Source organism: Dreissena polymorpha, chromosome 11 (assembly GCF_020536995.1).
Source record: "Dreissena polymorpha isolate Duluth1 chromosome 11, UMN_Dpol_1.0, whole genome shotgun sequence".
In the NCBI taxonomy this organism is placed as follows: domain Eukaryota; kingdom Metazoa; phylum Mollusca; class Bivalvia; order Myida; family Dreissenidae; genus Dreissena; species Dreissena polymorpha.
The window spans coordinates 86,660,469-86,679,316 of record NC_068365.1 but is presented as its reverse complement, the minus strand read 5'-3'; the positions used below and the strand labels follow the sequence as shown (position 1 = coordinate 86,679,316).

Below are 18,848 nucleotides of genomic sequence, written 5' to 3'. Positions count from 1 at the left end.
TGCACAAACTTTAAGAAAAATTGTCTTTTAAGAGTTGTGCAAATGTATTTCGATAACTTGATATATTTGCAAAAATAAAGTTCTTAACGGTGTGTTAACATTCTGTCCAGCCCGTGTGTTAGACCCGGGAAACCACGTTAATTCTCCACCCTTTAATATGAGTATGTGTATTTGATATTGACATAAGATATCGGTTTATCTACAAAAACAACAACATTAGAAATAATTATGGAGTCAGCTTTAATACTACATGATTGCACTCTTAAAACCACATTATATCCATTTTTACTCAGCTATATGTCGGCAATTTAACAACTTTATAAGGCTTTTAATACAACCTATTTTAATTAATGTGTAACGTTACAAAGATGTGCAAATTGAAGCTCTCGGAAGGCCAATTACACATTAAATACAATATTACGAATAAATTTCCTCATGTTGCCTGCCTTATGATTAGAAACTAAAAAGTAATCGAATCGCCCCGAATATTTACAATGCGACAAACAGGGAACCTTTACATTCAACGAAGCTTCTACCGTCAATATGTACACACTGCGATGAACCGCTAGCTCCCCGTCACCCCAAGGTCCTTACCAAAGCTTCCGCCACCTAGTACGACTTCCGTAGACTCCAACCCTCTGAACTTGCAGCAGGAACTCTACAGCCCAGGCAGCATGGTTTGAAGTCAACGTAATTACCCAAAATGCTCCAGAATACTGTTCTTTAGAGTACCGAACCTTTTCTCCAGATGATGTACCGTTCTCATTCGCTTGAGAAGTGACATACCTTGACAATTCGCAATCCTTAATATACTGACAAGACGAGCTACCTAGTCAACGGAAAGGCACGACCCAGAAGCAACCGACGTATCCGAATTCCCTACGCGTTTGACGCACTTCACCGAATCGATTGCCCTCCGTGTTTTACCAAGTTTATCGCTCATTAAAGGGGCCTTTCAACAGAGTTTGGCATGTATTGAAGTTTGTCGTTAAATGCTTTATATTGATAAATGTAAACATTTGATCTAAAACGCTCCAGTAAAAAACAAGAATACATTTTTTTAAAGAAAAAAATGTAACCCACAACTGGGCTCGAACCACTGATCCCTGGAGTCCTGGAGTAAAAAATCTATCGCTTTAGACCACTCGGTCATCCTTGCTCATGTAATGAGGAATGTATTTTATACTTGATATAAGCAATTCTCGTAGTATCACTAAATATAACGACAACAACAGAACTCTCAAAATTATTCAATCGTTTTGCGTTGCACGACGCTTTACAATTTTTAGGTTTTTAAATCGGCAAACGATGCATATAATGGATATTTTAGAGCATGATTAATGTTCAGTAGTACTATTTCCTCACAAATATTACAACTAAAACGAAAATTGCGAATCTGAAACAACTTTTTCAAATTTTGTCAATTTACCAAACGTGAATTTAAATTCTGATTCACCGCCTCAGAAACCAGCCGAATATATACGCAGGATTCAATTAGACACTTTCCTTGTTTTAAATTTTCCGAACTTGCTTAATAAATAATTTATAAAACGAGCAATAACTGACTGTGTTATTTTATTAACATCTCAATATGGTTTGCTTGGAAAATGTTAAACTAAGGGAGGTAAGCCTATTGTCACCGTGAAGAAACGTGAATTATCTGTATTCGAACCGAAAACCTTTTTGTCACACTCCATGAGAGAAACCTTTCAATCGGTCAATAGCAATAAATAAATGACACGATGCGTTCGAGTTATCATGCTCGAAACGCAATTAGTAGACAATTTCTACCTTACAAGAACTTAACGTCCATATTGACAAATTTACATTTTTTGGATAGTTTACAAATAAAAATGTTTCATTGCATTAAATTATGCATGTTTTTCGTTGTCTTGTTTTTGTTTGTTCTGTGTACCATTCATCACGAGATCCATGGGGTTGGAGCGCATTTGGCAGGCGAATCTTCACCGCTTACATTTCCGGACTTAACATAGAAGGCATTACCTTGTTGTAGCTATGCTATCACAGTTATGCGGGGACGAGTCTTTTTTTAAAAGAGCCAACCCTCAGATATAATCGAACATAAAACTGCAACCAACTAAACAGGTTCTTACAATCTTATGTTCAGAAGCTTATGAATTCTTTATATAACGTTGTTTTTAGTTGTTATTCTTTCCGACTTATCTCAACCAACTCAACAATTTGACGGACCGAGTTTAACTCAACAATTTGACGGACCGAGTCTAACTCAACAATTTGACGAACCGAGTTTTACTCAACAATTTGACGGACCGAGTCTAACTCAACAATTTGACGGACCGAGTATATCTCAACAATTTGACGGACGGAAAGTATGCATGGACAGACAAGGCTTAATCTAAGTCCGAGCTTCTTACGGGTGGCGTGAGCGGACTAATTGAAAGAACTAACGAGCATTCCGTATGCTATTTTTTACGCTTTTTGTTACCATAAAAACGGATTTGTATGACACACATTTGTAACCATCAATGGTGTTTATGACTTTGATAATGATAATTTGGTAATGGATATTTGAATACAAAATAACAAAGATATGTTTGTAAACGTGTATTCCTCCGACATCTGTTTTCACGTGAATTATTTGATGTTGATGACGCATGCAGCGGGGCAATTTAATTAACGCCCATCTAGTATGGGATTTTTTCTTAAGCTAGTTGGTGCAAACTCATTGCAACCGTTTTTCTGCTGCAGACTTTAAATCTTTTGAACGGCGTTATCATTTATTAAAGACTAACCAGTATGCAGCTAAATATGATTCTAGGTTTTTGTAATTGAAACGTGTTTATTGTGTTTAAACCTATTTGTTTAGCTCGATTGAGTCGACAGCCTTAGGCTTATTGAAACAGTGAAATCTTCGCGCGAGATTCAAATCTCTTCGCACAAGTAAAATTTAGTTTCACTATTTTCAATGTTAACCATAAATAGGACCTTCTTTTATGTAGAAAATTGTACGATTTGAAAAAAAGACGGAAAGGTAAACATTTCTGCTGGGCAATGTTATATGTATTTCTTCTTCTGATTTTTTTAAATGTAATTATTCTTCTACAATTATGTTTGTTCAATATTGAAATATGTACAATGAATTGAAAATTGTCCCTGCTAACTTATGTTTTCTGGTCGAATGCTGGACCGGACATATTGACATATATACGGAATATTTCGCTAGTCAATTGTTCCAAGAGTTTGTATCACTCGAGTGGCTTGTGTGATGACGTATCACACGAGAGGCGGAGCCTCGAGAGTGATGCGAAATAGCACTAGCCACGAGAGTGATACAAACTCTTGGAACAATTGACTAGCGTAATATTTCTTTTATTATATACAACAACTAACGGAAACAGTAAACAATTGTATTTTTTACTTTAACAAAACTGACAAAACAATGACTAAAACGGTACGCCATAGTTTATTTAAGACGCGTATGAATACAGTTTATGTAAATTAACGTGTGAACATTCGAACCGGGAAAACACAGGTTTCCGAAACGCGTACCTTAATTAATGCCATCGTTAATCCACTGTTTATAACAATTAAGTTGACAACTTTAATCCGATGTTTATAACAAACGTTGAAACAATATGCACTTCCACTTCTATCTTCCATGTCTTTATCGAAACTTAGTTTAAACCACACTATTTTATTGTATTCCTATCGAAATATACATTTATGCATGATAAACACACACTCTAAAATACGTTTTGAATTCGTTCGATGTTTTTAACAAATAGTTTACGGTTAAAAAACACCACGTCCGACATGTCCTTAAATTCCATAGAGTTTAGATAAAATTATTGTGTTTCGTCACAGAAATGACGTTACACGATGTACTACGTAATATATTTCGAAATATAAAATATTTCTATTTTCGGTGCGCGTAATGTGACGTCATTAAATGGGTCGAAGTAGTCCGGCTAGTATGGTAATACGGAATTGGAAACAGCGAGTAGCGTAATACGGGATTTATTTCAACGATTGATACTACCTGTATTTTGTTAAAAGCATTAAACATATATATAATAAATACTAGTATTATTCGCTACACGGCACCCTACTCGCCTCGTAACAAGATAACACCTAAAACAAATTTACTACCCTGAATCTGCCATATCGAGTGCCCTTCATTCATCAAAGTGTGTGTATTTAGAAGTTCATGAGGTCCTTTCCGAGCAATAGGTTACATTATGTGCGGCCCTTAAGTGTGAACCAACAATCCTGACTAATTTATTAAAAAGATTCATGAGAGTTGAGACGAATTTTGAACTATAGCTGTTTCGTTCCTACTGAAAGATTTTTCAATTTTGATGTGATCTTGTGTTTCCCGGAGGAAACCCCCACCTGTCTGGTATGCTCACCACCAATCAAACTCACATGCTGTCGGGAACGGGACTTGAACCCTGGTCGCCTAGGCGAGAAGCGCGTGTACCAATCACTGAGCTAGCCGGACAGCCTCCATCATCAAAGTTAACATGTCGTTTTTCTAATATCCGTGACGTACGTCATTCAACGCTACTAACCTAATATACAAAGTTATCCACCTTATATGAAAAAACATAAACAGCAAGTGAACTGGTTGAGCCAAGTAAAGAAGCGTTTCGATGTTAGATAAACACATATATCATGCTGTTCGCAATTTTTCAAAATGTTTCCTTTTTGTTCCTACAGTTGTTTAATATTTCTTTCTTATTTTAATATTTCTTTTCTTGTTTCATACATATCAGACTGTTGGTATTTTTTTCATACTTGTTCCTATTTTTTCAATATTTATTATGTATTTTTTTTTTTTTTTACACTAACAGATCCTACAATTAATACTTTGTATTTGGGTCTTGCTTTGGGAAAACATGGTTTAATGCATGTGCGTGAAATGTCGTCCCATGTGCTTGAAATGTCGTGCCATGTGCGTGAAATGTCGTCCCATGTGCGTGAAATGTCGTACCAGATGAGCCTCTAGAGTCCTAAATCCTAAACTGGATTGTCGCAAAAAGAGACTTCATTTACACGAAAAATACAATAAAAGCGGAAAATGTCGTCCGTGATTAACCTGTGCGGACGAAACTTTGTGCACATGAATTAAGCTAGGTTTTTCTGAGCGATGCTTAATTATGAAGCACTGACTCTGGAAAACAGGGAAAATCTTCAGGTGAAAATCTATTCCGATACAAATCTGGGAAGTTTGAACATTTTGAAAACACTCAGTGAATTTTCATGGAATTTTACAAAGGAAATGGGCCACACGTATTTTTTCCCAACTTTTAAATAGATGAAATAGATGTATATCTTCAAAAAATCTCAGTCATTGAGCCTGCTTGAAAATGTTCTTGTGCCTTCTATGTGTTTTGTATTTATGTAAATTTAACATAATCCTTTATCCTTTATGTGGCCATACTGATTAGGTTTTCAAATTAAGTTTAAACATAGATTATTAAAATAATAATGTGTTTGTATGTTTCACATAGTTCAATGACCAATATTCTGAGGGTATGACCAGCACCAGCTATTTCAACAACTCATTGCGTTTTCTGCAGCTTTGCTGATTTTTTTCCTGTCACTTGCTTGTTACATCACCCTTATGATACGGCATGCTACTAATGTTTGAACAATAATTTTGTCATAACAAACATTTTTAGAAACACATCATATTTTTTTTGGTAAGTATGATTGTTAGGATAATTGTTTATCAGAGACGTATATAACTACAGTTCAGTTATGCAACGATAACTATCTTCCACAATGTTCCATGGTCAGTTTTAGAAAACCAGTGAAAAGTGATTGTTTGGTTAAAAACGTCGGTAAACAACAACATTTTAATAATGCTTCACATTTTATTGCACGCAATAAAAATTCCGTTTCCGTCGACTTGTATTGGAGGATCTCAAACCACGTATAACAACTGCCCGGATGAGCCTCAGTCGCACCGCTGAAATGCGAACGTTAACATAAATACACACGCCTCAAAACTTACATCAGTGATTTAATTTATAAACAAACAAGCATATGGTTGTTTATGTAAATTAATAGGCAAAATATGAATTTGTTGAATAGAATTTCAGCAGGTCAGTTGTTCGGATCCAGACGCGTTTGAGACGTTATAATATTACCACGCTATGTATTCCATTTCCATGGTTACTACTAAAGTAAGATTGAGTAAAATAAATAAAATTATTCCATTTCCATGATTACTTCCGAAGTAAGAATGAGAAAAGTAAATACAATTATTCCATTTCCATGATTACTTCCGAAGTAAGAATGAGTAAAGTAACTGAAAGTATTCAATTTCCATGATAACTTCTGAAGTAAGAATGAGTAAAGAACATTATAATATTTCATTTCCATGATTACTTCTGAAGTAAGATTGAGTAAAGTAAATACAATGAAGGTCGTGCTTACTTGCATGTCATCAGACACACATTTTTATAGGTCAGCCCGTCGTTGCCGCACACAGGGGACGGGATGGTTGATGAACACAGACACGGTGGATTACGGCACTCGCCGTCATATGCCTTTTCTACGTTGCTGAAAAAATTGGCAGTATTGTCAACTCCATAGTTACATTCGCTAATAATCTAAAAAAATGAAAAAATGATGCATTTTATAGAAATCTGATACATGATCAGTTTATACACATTTGTAATTCGAAAATATCTTTTGTGCAAATGCTAGTTGCTAAAATAAGTTCCAATATATTCCATCATGTTCATGAGTTTTGAGATGTTCGTGATAATCAATTTACGTGAAGGAAATCGCACACTGGTTGCCATATGTTTTACCATCGACACCGCAAACTGGCTGGTAGTCGTGATAACACCCGCAGACGCCGACAGACATGCCTTAAACAAAATACAGGCACATGTGCATGTAAGTTACAATAAGATGATAAATTAAGGTGACTTCTAAGATAGCCTTATGATTAAGGTTGTACTTATATGTCCTGATCATCTAATGGCATTCACAAAGTTGAAAACAATTTATTGGTCATGATTCTACGGCAAAATGCAACTATAACGATTTTTAATTGCATGTATATCTTAATTGTCTCAAAAGTGTTCATATAAATTTCAGGGATTTTACACAAATGTTTACAGTGCAAACCATTGCTTCGAGCACAATGATTTAGGTACTGACACCATGGTCTGCTTACCTACTGTCACCATACAGACTACGGCAACACAGATCCAAGAAGGGTTCATTTACAGCCTGGATAATAAAGTAAGAGTTACATTAGTACATTTTTTGTTACAATATATATGAAAAAAAAAATCATTATATAAGCGCTGTCATCGGATATCTAATTATCCGAATACTACTTTAAAATCAGGGTACAATAATAGTTAGATTATTCTCTATTTATTATACAACATACGATATCCGTTTTATGATCTATATTATTATTACACTGCTATCGATAACCCATAAAGGGGCCTTTGGTAAATTGACAAAACTAAAAAAACATTCATTCGCAAATTTTCATTGTAGTTATGAAGTTTGTGAGGAAACAGTAATGCTGAACATTTACCATGCTCTAAAATATACATTATATGCATCGTTTGACGATAGTAAAACCTGAAAATTATAAAGCGTGGCAACGCGAAACGATTGGATACTTTTGAGAGTTCTCTTGGTGTCGTTATATTTTGTGATACTACGAGAATTGCTTATATAAAGTATAGAATACGTATCTCAATGAAAGAGCGCGGATACCTAGTGGTCTAAGCGATAGACTGTTACTCCAGGGGTCAGTGGTTCAAGCCTAGTTGTGGTTACTTTTTTTTCTTTCTTTAATTTTATACTTGTTTTTTTAACTGGAGCCTTTTCGATCCAATGTTTACATTTATCAATATATAGCATCTAATGACAAACTTTAATACATGCTAAAATCTGTGAAAAATTCCCTTTAATCAAAGGAAGACCTTAATCCTTTATGACGAATAGGGTCATACAAATACATATTTATTGGTGCGTTGTAGTCATCACATAGCATCTGTTGCATTCAAACCATCCTTACTTTGATTTTGCTGATATTTGAAAGATCAGAACAAAAAAAGTTTACAACCAGTTACAAAAATAACAAACCAACAATACAACAGAATCTGCAAAACGAACATAAATAAAAGAACAATCGAAACAATTACAACGGTTTTAAAATACCGTATATGTCTGAGCGGTGTTGGGTAATTTACGATTATTATAGTAACTGTATAGTAGTATACACAAATTTAGAAAGCAAAATGTATACTATATTTAACACATGAAACCATAGCGTATAACAACCAGCCGGGAAAAGTATGAACACAATTCAACCGCAAATTTAAATGGACTTACCTTAAGTGTTGTTAAATATCAAACTGGATAACAACGTTTTCAAGTTGTTGTGAATTTCGCTTATGATGTGGTTTGTATATATGCCCCGTTTACTGCAACGTTTATCACGGCATCGACACGTGTTGCTGACCTTCGGCGCTTGCATATGTCCATACACACGACACTGTTCTTATCTCCGGTAATGAGTAGGATCTACAATTTATGTAAAATGTTTTAAATACATGGTGTTTCTCAAATTGTATGGTTGTGAATCCTGTTAAAAGCCAAAGAGTGCATTTCATACTAAATTGTAAAAATATAACAACAATCTCATTTATATGTGGTGACAATTGTCTGCAAGTTGTGAACAAATGCATGTACCTTTGTCTCCTATTAGATGAGCATTTAGATAATGATAACATTGCTAAGTGTGTTGCACAAAGTGCTGGCAGAGCCATTGGTCTTCTTATTGCTAAATGTAAATCGGCGGGCAGTTTGCCATATAAAGTATTTACCAAACTATATGATACGGCCGTCTTGCCTATAATTCATATGGTGCGGCCATTTGGGGCACTAAATCATTTTCGTGTATTAATGCAGTAAAAAGTCGAGCTATTTGATTCTTCCTTGGCAAAGGCCGATACACACCTATAAATGCTTTGTATGGCGAAACTGCCTGGCAACCACCACACGTTAAACAGTGGAAATCTATTGCACACCATTGGTATAGACTTGTTAATATGGACAGTGGTAGAATGAATCAAAAAGCATTTTTGTTCTAAATATCAAAAGGGGACGTGTTCCTTAATATCAGAATTGGACGTGTTTCTAAATATCATATGGGACTTGTATCTAAATTTCAGAAAGGGACGAGTTTCTAAACATCAGATGGGACTTGTTTCTAAATATCAGAAGGGCACTTGTTTCTAAATATCAGAAGGGGACGTGTTTCTTAATATCATTAGGGGACCTGTATCTAAATATCAGAAGGGGACTTGTTTTTAAATATCAGAATGGGACGTGTTTCTAAATATCAGAAGGGGACTTGTATCTAAATATCGGAAGTTGACTTGTTTCTAAATATCAGAAGGGAACTTGTGGTTTCTAAATATCAGAGGGACGTGTTTCTAAATATCAGAAGGGGACTTGTTCCTACATATGAGAAGGGGACTTGGACGTCTTTTCAAATATTAGAGGGGACATCTTCTCAAATGTCAGAGGGGAGATCTTTTCAAATATCAAAGGGGACGTCTTTTCAAATATCAGAAATATCAGAGGGGACGTTTTTTCAAATATCAGACGGACATCTTTACAAATATCAGAGGGGACGTCTTTTCAAATATCAGAGGGGACGTCTTTTCAAATATCAGAGGGTATGTGTTTTTTTTTTAAATATTAGACGGACGTCTTTTCAAAGGGGAAATCTTTTCAAATATCAGACGTACGTCTGTTCAAATATCAGTAGGGGACGTCTTTTCAAATATCAGTTGGGACGTCTTTATAAATTTCAGAGGGGACGTCTTTTGAAATATCAGAGGGGACGTCTTTCCAAATATCATAGGGGACGTCTTTCCAAATATCAGACGGACGTCTTTTCAAATATCCGTGGGGACGTCTTTTCAAATATCAGAAGGGACGTCTTTTCAAATATCAGAGTGTACGCTTTCTTTATATTAGTACGTTTTTGTTTTTTAATATAAGAGTGGACATGTTTCCAAATATTAGAGGGAAATTCATTCCAAATATCAGTGGGACTTGTTGTTTGATATCGCAGGTGACATGTTTCCAAAAATAGAAAGAACGCCCACATTACAAGTTGATATAAAGAATTACAACTCATACGGGTATACAGGCCACTTCAAACATGTCCCCACCCGCTCACTGGCATCAGACAATGACATTCTGCAGATAAATAGGCCCCTATATCGGTTATTGAGAATATATCCGAATACATATTTCCTTTGTTGAGGTACTACATGCGATTATATTAAGTGTACATGTTTCTTTAAGGAGCCAAATAGACTGTAATAAAACCAAACATTCCATATGAGCAATATAAAACCGGAAGATAAAAATTGGTAATTCATGTAATGTCGTAAATTTGGTGCCGTATTGTCAAGAGCGGTAAATCATTAAGTGGAATTCCTGTTCATATTAAATCTGCAAAATATCATATTATACTAATAGAAATGTACCAGGGAAAGATACTCACATTTTATCCGTATAATAGCCCCGTATTGGATACTTATAAAATTGCACGATATTTTGCATTTTTATTATTTTAACATATTATGTAGACGCGCTCTTTGTGAACAATGTTTAACCAGACTACTTGCACAATCTTACTGAATGATACACCGCGGACCGGAACTTGCTTTTATGTGTAATAAACGTCACGAGGTTGCCCAAATAAGTATGTAAATGTAAATGCATCATAATAGCTGAGTCATATTTGACAATTTTCCTTTCGAAATGCAGATTAATGCACTTTCTCTGACAACAAGAAATGATTTACAATGCAACTATGTAAATTCATAGCTAATCATTAGCAATACGTTTTAAATGCATGCTATAATAACATAAATGGCAAAGTTCACGTTTAAAATGAAACAAGTTACAGTACAACGAGAAAGGGATGATTCTATAAGTATAAGGGACTTAACGTCGCCTTAGACGAACAGGACACAGCGAATCAATTATATTCCCATGTTATTTATTTAACCTGAAGAACATGTTTACTAGCATCAGATTCAAAAACATGTTTGAAAGAAAAATAGTGTTCATCTGTTTAGCAAAAATTCTCAAGAGTGCAGAACTGAATGACCAGAGGTGACCTATGTGCATTCGTGGTTTGGATTTGCAACGTTCTTTCGTATTTGTTTCTACAGATACCGACACGATATGCGACTTCATCGGAAGCAACAAGATGTGCCCTTCCTACAATAAAAACAATCGAAATGAAATATTACTCCGATATTCGAATCTAATTGCATTTAACTTGTGACCAAATTAAATAGACTTCAAAGACAAGTCCGATTCCCGTTATCCGCGCCTTAAGAACTAAACACACAGGTTATCGCGCAAAACAAGCAAATACCTCTCCACGTTCGATACATGATGTGCTCGAGTTATCATGCTCGAAACGCAATGAGTAGACAATTTCTACCTAACAAGAACTTAACGTCCATATTGACAAATTTACATTTTTTGGATAGTTTACAAATAAAAATGTTTCATTGCATTAAATTATCCATGTTTTTCGTTGTCTTGTTTTTGTCCGTTCTGTGTACCATTCATCACGAGATCCGTGGGTTTGGAGCGCATTTGGCAGGCAAATCCTTACAGCTTACATTTCCGGACTTAACATATAAGGCATTACTTTGTTGTAGCAATACTATCACAATTATGCAGGAACACGTCTTTTTTGCAAAGAGCCAACCCTCAGATATAATCGAGCATAAAACGGCAACCAACTAAACAGGTTCTTACAATCTTATGTTCAGAAGCTTATGAATTCTTTATAAAACGTTGTTTCAGTTGTTAATCTTTCCGAGTTTATCTCAACCAACTCAACAATTTGAAGGACCGAGTCTAACTCAACAATTTGACGGACGGAAAGTATGCATGGACAGACAAGGCCTAATCTAAGTACGAGCTTCTTACAGGTAGCGTGAGCGGACTAACTAAAAGAACTAACGAGCATTCCGTATGCTATTTTTTTCGCTTTTTGTTACCATAAAAACGGACTCGTATGACACACATTTGTAACCATCAATGGTGTTAATGTCTTTGATAATGATAATTTGGTAATGGATATTTGAATACAAAATAACAAAGATATGTTTGTAAACGTGTATTCCTCCGACATCTGTTTTCACGTGAATTATTTGATGTTGATGACGCATGCAGCGGGGCGATTTAATTAACGCCCATCTGATATGGGCATTTTTTCTTAAACTAGTTGGTGCAAACTCATTGCAACCGTTTTACTGTTGCAGACTGAATCTTTTGAACGGCGTTATCCTTTATTAAAGACTAATCAGTATACAGATAAATATGATTCTAGGTTTTTGCAATTGAAACGTGTTTATTGTGTTTAAACCTATTTGTTTTAGCTCGATTGATTCGACAGCCTTAGGCTTATTGAAACAGTGAAATCTCCGCGCGGAGATTGATATAAGACATGCTCGGAGCAATTCAAATCTCTTCGCGCAAGTAAAATTTAGTTTCACTATTTTCAATGTTGACGTTCTTTTGTGTAGAAAATAGTACGATTTCAAAAAAATACGGAAAGGTAAAACATTTCTGCTGGGCGATGTTATATGTATTTCTTCTTCTTCTGCTTTTTAACTGTAATTATGCTTCGACAATTGTGTTTGTTCAATATTAAAGTATATACCATGCATTGAAAATTGTCCTTGCTAACTTATGTTTTCTTGTCGAATGCTGGACCGGACATATTGACATATATACTAGTATCACCTAAAACAAATTTACTACCCTGAATCTGCCATATCGAGTGCCCTTCATGCAACAAAGTGTGTGTATTTAGAAGTTTATGGGGTCCTTTCCGAGCAACAGGCTACATTATGTGCGGCCCTGGAGTGTGCAACAGGCTACATTATGTGCGGCCCTGGAGTGTGCAACAGGCTACATTATGTGCAGTCCTGGAGTGTGCAACAGGCTACATTATGTGCGGCCTTGGAGTGTGCAACATGCTACATTATGTGCGGCCCTGGAGTGTGCAACAGGCTACATTATCTGCGACCATGGAGTGTGCAACAGGCTACATTATGTGCGGCCCTGGAGTGTGCAACATGCTACATTATGTGCGGCCCCGGAGTGTGCAACATGCTTCATTATGTGCGGCTCTGGAGTGTGCAACAGGCTACATTATGTGCGGCCCTGGAGTGTGCAACAGGCTACATTATGTGCGACCCTGGAGTGTGCAACTGGCTACATTATGTGCGGCCCTGGAGTGTGCAATAGGCTACATTATGTGTGGCCCTGGAATGTGCAACAGGCTACATTATGTGCGGCCTTGGAGTGTGCAACACGCTACATTATGTGCGGCCCTTGAGTGTGCGACAGGCTACATTATGTGCGGCCCTGTAGTGTGCAACAGGCTACATTATGTGCGGCATTGGAGTGTGAAACAGGCTTCATTATGTGCGGCCCTGGAGTGTGCAACAGGCTACATTATGTGCGGCCTTGAAGTGTTCAACAGACTACATCATGTGCGGCCCTGGAGTGTGCAACAGGCTACATTATGTGCGACCCTTGAGTGTGCAACAGGCTACATTATGTGCGACCCTGGAGTGTGCAACTGGCTACATTATTTGCGGTCCTGGAGTGTGCAATAAGCTACATTATGTGTGGCCCTGGAGTGTGCAACAGGCTACATTATGTGCGGCCTTGGAGTGTGCAACAGGCTACATTATGTGCGGCCCTGGAGTGTGCGACAGGCTACATTATGTGCGGCCCTGTAGTGTGCAACAGGCTACATTATGTGCGGCATTGGAGTGTGCAACATGCTACATTATGTGCGGCCCTGGAGTGTGCAACAGGCTACATTATGTGCGGCTTTGGAGTGTGCAACAGACTACATTATGTGCGGCCCTGGAGTGTGCAACAGGCTACAATATGTGCGGCCCTGGAGTGTGCAACAGGCTACATTATGTGCGGCCCTGGAGTCTGCAACAGGCTACATTATGTTCGGCCCTGGAGTGTGCAACAGGCTACAATATGTGCGGCCCTGGAGTGTGCAACAGGCTACATTATGTGCGGCCCTGGAGTGTGCAACAGGCTATATTATGTGCGGCCCTGGAGTGTGCAACAGGCTAAATTATGTGCAGCACCGGAGTGTGCAACAGACCACATTATGTGCGGCTCTAGAGTGTGCAACTGGCTATATTATGTGCGGCCCTGGAGTGTGCAATAGGCTACATTATGTGTGGCCCTGGAGTGTGCAACAGGCTACATTATATGTGGCCCTGGAGTGTGCAACAGGCTACATTATGTGCGGCCTTGGAGTGTGCAACAGGCTACATTATGTGCGGCCCTGGAGTGTGCGACAGGCTACATTATGTGCGGCCCTGTAGTGTGCAACAGGCTACATTACGTGCGGCCCTGGAGTGTGCAACAGGCTACATTATGTGCAGCCTTGGAGTGTGCAACAGAATACATTATTTGCGGCCCTGGAGTGTGCAACAGGCTTCATTATGTGCGACCCTGGAGTGTGCAACAGGCTACATTATGTGCGACCCTGGAGTGTGCAACTGGCTACATTATGTGCGGCCCTGGAGTGTGCAATAGGCTACATTATGTGTGACCCTGGAGTGTGCAACAGGCTACTATATGTGCGGCCTTGGAGTGTGCAACATGCTACATTATGTGCGGCCCTGGAGTGTGCGACAGGCTACATTATGTGCGGCCCTGTAGTGTGCAACAGGCTACATTATGTGCGGCATTGGAATGTGCAACATGCGACATTATGTGCGGCCCTGGAGTGTGCAACAGGCTACATTATGTGCGGCCCTGGAGTGTGCCACAGGCTATATTATGTGCGGCCCTGGATTGTGCAACAGGCTAAATTATGTGCGGCACCGGAGTGTGCAACAGGCCACATTATGTGCGGCCCTAGAGTGTGCAACAGGCTACATTATGTTCGGCCCTAGAGTGTGCAACAGTCTACATTATGTGCGGCCCTGGAGTGTGCAACAGGCTACATTATGTGCGGCCCTAGGGTGTGCAACAGGCTACATTATGTGCGGCCCTGGAGTGTGCAACAAGCTACATTATGTGCGGCCCTGGAGTGTGCAACAGGCTACAATATGTGCGGCCCTGGAGTGTGCAACAGGCTAAATTATGTGCGGCCCTGGAGTGTTCAATAGGCTACATTATGTGCGGCCTTTTAATAATGCTTCAAACTTTTATTGAACGTAATAAAACATCCGTTTCCGTCGACTTGGCTGGGAGGATCTAATAATCCGAGTCTACACAAGGGCCTGGATGATCCTCGACCATCTGACTGAAATGCGAAGTTGACTTAAATACACACGCCTCAAAACTTATATCAGTGATTTAATTTTTAAATAAACAAGCATATGTTTTTGACGTTAATTTATAAGCAAAATATGAATTTGTTGAATCGAATTTCAGCAGGTTAGTATTCGGATCCAGACACGTTACGGGCGTAATGATATAGCCACGCGATGTATTGCATTTCCATGGTTACTACTAAAGTAAGAATGAGTAAAGTAAATGAAATTATTCCATTTCCATGATAACAAATAAAGTAAGAATGGGTAAAGTAAATACAATGAAGGTCGTGCTTACTTGCATTCCATCAGACACGCATTGTCATAGGTCAGCCCATCGACGCCGCATACAAGGGACAGGTCCTTTGGACACGGACACGATGTATTAGGGCCGTCATGTATACCTTTTCTACGTTGCTGAAATAAATGACATTGTTGTCAACTCCATAGTTACATTCGCTACTAATCTAACAACAAAATGAAAAATAAATAAATAAATGACGCGTTTTTTAGAACTCTGATACATTTTCAGTTTAAACCAATTTGTAGTTCGAAAAGATCTTTTGTGCAAATACTAGTTGCTACAACAAGTTCTTATATATTCCATCATTTTAAAATTTATTTTTGTAATAAAAGTTGGTGTAAGTGATTCCCATTTATTTCTAGTTTCTGAACATATATATGTTTTGTCTATTTCAAGACATAAATGTTCATGAGTTTTGAGATGTTCGTGATAATCAGCTTACCTGCATTTAAACCAACACTCGTTGATATATGTTTTACCATCGACACCGCAAACTTGCTTGACGTTGAATACTGGACCACAATTGCAGGCGTCGACAGACACGCCTTAAACAAAACACAGGCACATTTGCATGTAAGTTACAATAGAATAATTTAATAAGGTGACTCCTCGGATATCCCTTTGTTTAAGGTGGTACTTAAATGTCCTGCACATCTTATGGCATTCACAAAGTTACAGTAATTTATTTTTCATGATTCTACGGCAAAATGCAACTATACTATTCTTAAGAAAATGTATATCTTAATGTTATAATTTCATATGTAAAATTCAAGGTTCTTACACAAATGTTTACTGTGCAAACCATTGCTTTGAGCACAATGATTTAGGTACTGACACCATGATCTACTTACAGATCACTGAAGGGTTCATTTTTCAGCCTGGATAATAAACTAAAGAGTTACACTAGTGCAGTTTGGTTGTAATATATATGAAAACAAAATCATTATATAAGCGCTGTCATCGGACATCTAATTATCCGAATACTACTTTAAAATCAGGGTACAATAATAGTTTGATTATTCTCTATTTATTATACAACATGCGATATCCGTTTTATGATCTAGATTATTATAACACTGCTATCGACAACCCTTAATCAACGGGAGACCTTAATCCTTTATGACGAATCGGCTAATAAAAATACACATTTATTGGTGCGCTGTAATCATCACATAGGATCTGTTGAATTCACACCACCTTTACACTGATATTGCTCATATATAAAAGATCAGAACAAAAAATGAGTTTATAACTAGTTACAAAAATAACAAACCAAGAACACAACACAACCTACAAAACGAACATACATAAAAAAAAACAATCAAAACAATGACAACACATATATAACCCATTTATGCCTAGCGTCTAGAAAAAATGCCTTGGCAAACAGCGTAGACCCAGGTGAGACGCTGCATATAGAAATAAATATACTAGACATCCCTAATTTGGAAATAAATTGATCCAATTTAGATGGATGGGAGAGTCCACTAGGCATAAATGGGTTAAGAATTGGCGTACAAGTTTAAGCGGTGTTGTGTAATGTCCGATTGTTAATTAGAATGTACAGTAATACACACAATTTTAGTAAGCTAAATGTATGCGATATTTGACACAAGAGCGCGTAGCGTATAACAACTAAGCAAAGAACACAATTCAACATCAAATTTAAATGGACTTACCTTACGTGTTGTTAGATATCAAATAGGACATACAACGTTTTCAAGTTGTGGTGAATTTGGCTTATGATGTGTTATATATATATATATATATGTGTGTGTGTGTGTGTGTGTGTGTGTGTGTGTGTGTGTGTGTGTGTGTGTGTGTGTGTGTGTGTGTGTGTGTGTGTGTGTGGTGTGTGTGTGTGTGTGTGTGTGTGTGTGTGTGTGTGTGGTGTGTGTGTGTGTGTGTGTGTGTGTGTGTGTGTGTGTGTGTGTGTGTGTGTGTGTGTGTGTGTGTGTGTGTGTGTGTGTGTGTGTGTGTGTGTGTGTGTGTGTGTGTGTGTGTGTGTGTGTGTGTGTGTGTGTGTGTGTGTGTGTGTGTGTGTGTGTGTGTGTGTGTGTGTGTGTGTGTGTGTGTGTGTGTGTGTGTGTGTGTGTGTGTGTGTGTGTGTGTGTGTGTGTGTGTGTGTGTGTGTGTGTGTGTGTGTGTGTGTGTGTGTGTGTGTGTGTGTGTGTGTGTGTGTGTGGGTGTGTGTGTGTGTGTGTGTGTGTGTGTGCGTGTTTGTGTGTGTGTGTGTGCGTGTGTGTATAGCTATCAACGTGGGGACTCAAACTTGACTGCACACCTACGTCGTGAGGACTGGCGGACAGTGCGAGGACTTGCACTATAGTCCTCAGAAAGTTTTCATTTATTTCCGTTAGTTTTGTTGTCCTACATCTTTTAAACATAAAACTACATAGTCCTCAAGTTATCGGCTATCCATGGTACTCATACACATACTACGCACAGTTTACTACTGTCACGTGACCTTCAAAAGTGTAAAATCGACTGGTATCCGTGTTTTCCCACCTGTATGGCCATTCGCTATAGTTTGGTACCCCGCTTCATGTGATATATGCAAATGATGGTCCTCGTCTTGTTTGTAGTTGTCCAGTGTGTAATTTATGCATGACTTCAGAGGTCGCGACCTTAACTTCAGTGCGAGGACACTCTAGTCAAAATGGCGGAGACTGAAAACGTGTCGTTAAAACAACTGTTTTCATGGATTACAATGTGGGTGTTGCAGAAAATAAATATGCTCCATTAACTAGTGGAATATGGGTATCTTTCAACAAGGTATGATATACAACGCTTTGTTTTTTGTTTGTTGCTAATTTTATTGCAAAACATTAACAACGCAAATCAACATACGTCGAGGCACGGAGTGTAATCTAGAATCCGTGGTCGAGGATATTTATTCAATTTTAGTGATATCAAAAAGTCGCCAAAATTCGTCGTAGTGAGCCAGTTAAAAGCGATTGTTGTTAATATACTGTAAGTTTTCTTTTTACATTTATTATTGTCAAGCTATATTTTTGATACACGATGTTTAATGTCATGTTTTTGTTTGCATTCGAAAAATTGTTAATGGTGAAATAATCTGTTTTATACTAAACATGGATTGCTCAAAGTTGCTTATATTCGTCATTGTTGGTGAAAGTAGAACCCCTAACATTTTTTCGTGTGAA

At 37.7% G+C, this 18,848-nt stretch overlaps 1 protein-coding gene and 1 long non-coding RNA gene across 16 annotated transcripts in view; one reads left to right on the top strand and one right to left on the bottom strand.

Moving 5' to 3' along the window:
* Nucleotides 1–18,848, top strand: part of LOC127851468 (plexin-A2-like) — a 203,150-nt gene that overhangs the window by 156,107 nt on the left and 28,195 nt on the right. The window contains exon 1 of one of the 15 annotated variants that reach the window (XM_052385272.1): nt 18,347–18,456. The exons of the other annotated variants lie outside the window; for them this stretch is intronic. The gene's annotated coding sequence lies outside the window, so the exon portion shown is untranslated. Of the gene's footprint in view, nt 1–18,346; nt 18,457–18,848 lie in introns of those variants that run through there. 15 annotated transcript variants of the gene reach the window in all.
* LOC127851472 (uncharacterized) lies at nt 5,830–8,573 on the bottom strand. Its single transcript, XR_008035776.1, has 5 exons — nt 8,359–8,573; nt 7,178–7,233; nt 6,807–6,866; nt 6,427–6,552; nt 5,830–5,956 (listed from the first exon to the last, which is right to left on the bottom strand). It is a non-coding gene; the product is annotated as an uncharacterized LOC127851472 (long non-coding RNA).